A 3,936-nucleotide genomic window follows, 5' to 3' on the forward strand; every position below is an offset into this window, starting at 1 on the left:
CGACTGTGGATAATTTGGACAATCTAATTATTCAGGAAGTAAAACATGCAAAAAATGAAACAATAGTAAGCAATTGACACAAGATAGAAAAAAATACTCATATATAAATCTCCATTATATAATCACCAAATGTCAATTAAATTTATCTATTACAAGTTTCTAAACATCTATCTAATCACTAAAACTAGTATCGTCCTTCAGACAAATGCTCATCGCATGCTGAACATGCTTGATCCTACTTAGACCCTATGTGAGTGGATTTGTAGGATTTTCTTCTGACGATACCCTATTGACCACGAGGGGTCCTTCTTCTACTCGATGTCTGATGAAGTGGTATTTTCTATCGATGTGTCTGGATCTACCATGATCTCTTGGTTCCTTGGCTATGGAAACCGCTCTTTCATTATCACAGAAAATCTCCATGGGCTCCTTTATGGCTGGTACAACTCCAAGCTCTACAATGAAGTTCTTAAACCATATCGCCTCCTTAGATGCTTCGCTCGCTGCTATGTACTTTGATTCGCACGTTGAATCAGCCACGGTCTCCTTCTTGGAACTTCCCTAAGTCACTGCTCCTTTGTAACGCCCACAGATTCAGGTTAGTTAAATTAGAGACAATAACCATCAAAAATGATTTTTTTATGGAAGATTATTTTTAATGAATAATCTTAACCAAGTTATAGTATATGTCACAAGGGTTTTGTACATATAAAGAACGTCGAAATCCGAATTATAACGAAGAAGTTATGGCCCGTCGAAGTTTTACGGCAAAACTGGCATGACACCGCGTAACGTAAAAAGTGCATTTTTTATAAACTACTTTTTAACCTTAGGGATCTAAATGAAATTTGTAGTATACATCAAACCGAGAGCGTGCATAAAAAGAACGCCCAAATCTGACTTCGTATGAGGAAGTTATAATTTTTCTAAGTTTTGGCATAGCAATGTACAACCCAGAATTCGAATTTTAAATCGATCCTTTTTTGGCCAACTCAACCTAAATAAGAATTGAATATCTCATTAATAGGAGCTCAACGATAAAAATACATACAAAAATGGAGTCCGTATGTAGAAGTTATGAATTCTAAACTGTCATTTAACAATGCAATCTTCTTATACTGTTAAATTTAAAATCGGTCAAGAATTAGCCGATGGAGTCAAAAGGAGAATTGTATATCTTGTCAATACCTACGTGTGGATATAAAGAACGTCAAAATAAGAGCTCGTATGCGAAAGTTACGGGGTTTAGAAGTCGACTTGGTGTTGTTGCGAAAGGGGTGACGTGGCTGAATCTGGGCCAAGGCTTTCTCCCTATGCCTTGCCACCAGAGGGTGACATGTGGCACCTACACAATGAGTTGGAAGACCTACTCGACGAGTAGGGTAGTTTTTCAGCCTATAAATAAGGGCGTAAACCCCCTCCATTCTTCACACCTTTCCCATCATTTCTTCTCTCTAAACACTCTCTAAAACCCCCAAACCCTCTCCTAAAGCCCTATTAGCCTCAAGGCACTAGAGGAAATCCCCAGAGAGCCCGACGGCTCCGAGAATAAGAGCTTTCGGCTTTGAAACTCTACTCCAGTGAAGCCCGGTTTTTAAGAAAACCCCCGGTAAGTGATTTATGCTTACCCTACTTTAAGTATAACTTATGTTTAAGTTCATTACCGTTATTATGAACTTATAAACAAGATTTATCAGTGATTCCAATTTATTATACTGATTGATCTACTTACAGGGATGATGTCTAGGCTGTGATTTAGTGAGGTGTTTAAAGTGGGATTTCCAAACAGTATACTTCGTATACCAAACGGACCTTACCTCTGATATGATCCTACCTGGTTGTTCCTTACTTGATAGATCATGAAGTAGACTTTGACTTAATGATGAATCTAGACTAATAATTAGTTGCAATAAAGATTAGACTAAAACTTAGCAATAATAATGCTAGGTTTCATCGAAGGAAAATAGAATCGTTAGAAGTGAAGCGTTGCCCGAGTTTGGAATCGTCACTTTAACAAGTGAGTGCATAGTCTCGTTCATGAACATGATTTTAATACAAGTATTGATTGAAGTATTAAATATATGTTTATGTGCGAGTTATTTGATGTTGCCTGAAATACGTGTTAAAGAACATACCTAATTATATATTATGATTTAGGATAAAGAGTAAACCTAAATTAATTATGAGGAATATTGGGTAGTATCTTCTTACGAGTAAGAGTGAGTTATACTTAGAGAATATAACTTTAATATATGTCATTAATCCGGGAGCATGGATTAGACATACTCATTGTCCCTAGTCCGAGAGTATGGATTGGACATAGTCAAATGTCATTAATCCGGGAGTATGGATTAAGACATAGTTAGTTGTCCTTAGTCCGGGAGTATGGATAGGACATAGTTATCCGTCATTAATCCGGGAGTATGGATTTAGACGTAGACACTTGTCCCTAATCCGAGAGTATGGAATGGGCATAATTATTGATCGTAGAACTTGGATTACATCTGGGAGTAAGAGGTAAAATTTAAGGTCCGAGAGTATGGATAGTCTCGTTGTGAGGATTGACGGGTTGGGGTAAGAGTTGATTATAAATATAGGGAAATTGTATATTTTGTGAGTTCTAAATTATATATATGATATAACATTGTGGGATTGAAATCCCTATGTACTCACCAAGTTTCCCAACCTGACCCACTCAAGCTTATTTGTATCACAGGTGTCGATATGATGTTACATTACACCGAGAGATTAAAGAGATGTAGATCCCTAGTGTAAATAAATGTAAATTCTGTTTATGCTTATGTTTCTATATTGATGACGACATCCCAAATGTTTTAAAATTAATAAAATACATGGCTTAGGAAATGCTTTGATAACATATTTATCATGTTTTCTGGGAAAAAATTCTGCAACACTTTTATTAGAAGAGGTACTCTGATTTTTATAAAGCATAAACAAAATCCGTCTTTTCTGGCCGTGAAAATGGGGATGTCATAGTTGGTATCAGTGCATTAGTTTAAGCAAACTAGGAATATGTATTTATTTCTAGACTTAAACTTAAAATGCTAAGCGATGATCGTGAGGAGTATGTCTAATAAATTTTAAGTGATTTATGATGATTTATGATGCTAAATGTATGATCGAATCTATGGTCTGTTGCCGACCGGATCTGTGTTCAGATTTTTAAACATTTAAATACGGTATTAGAACTGGCATGTAACTTTTTGGAGTGATGGGGAGGTTCACACATCGATCGTAAATAAAATCTATCCTATCTTAATTCTCGTCATTACACACCAAACATCTGATTTGGTGTATAGATCAAAATGGAAAGAACCCGAAGTGGAGTTAGGAAAGCAAATGGAAACATGAATCAACCACCAGTGCTTGAGCAAATACCTGTTGTTGTTGCCGCTCCTTAGCCAATCACAATGGCCGGAGTTCAAGCGTTGATCCAGATGATGTTGGATTGTCAAATGGTGGAAACAAGGCGTTTACTTCAAAAAAATCAAGAGGAACTTATGATACCTATTGAACAGCTCGATCTGAATGACGGGCAGTCTGAGCAAGGGAATGATAGGAGGACCGTTGGTCAAGCTGATCCGCCGGTGATTAGGAGGAACAATCAAGATGACGGAGTCGTGAGGAATGGATGCAAGTACAAAGATTTTCTAACTTGCAAGCCATCGACTTTCACTAGGAAGGAAGATCCGATCGGATTCATGGATTGGATCTCGGAGATGGAATTAGCCTTCATGACATGTGGTTGCAAAGGCAAGATACAAACCACGTTTGCAGTACGTCAATTCAGAGAAGGCGTTGTTTGCTAGTGGAACACCCTGGGGAAGACTCTAAGCCCCAATGAGCCCCTGCAACTGACTTGGGCAGAGTTTTTGGTGCAATTCTAGCGCAAGTACTGCTCAGCCCAAAACCTGC

Source organism: Lactuca sativa, chromosome 3 (genome assembly GCF_002870075.4).
Source record: "Lactuca sativa cultivar Salinas chromosome 3, Lsat_Salinas_v11, whole genome shotgun sequence".
Taxonomy (NCBI): Eukaryota; Viridiplantae; Streptophyta; class Magnoliopsida; order Asterales; family Asteraceae; genus Lactuca; species Lactuca sativa.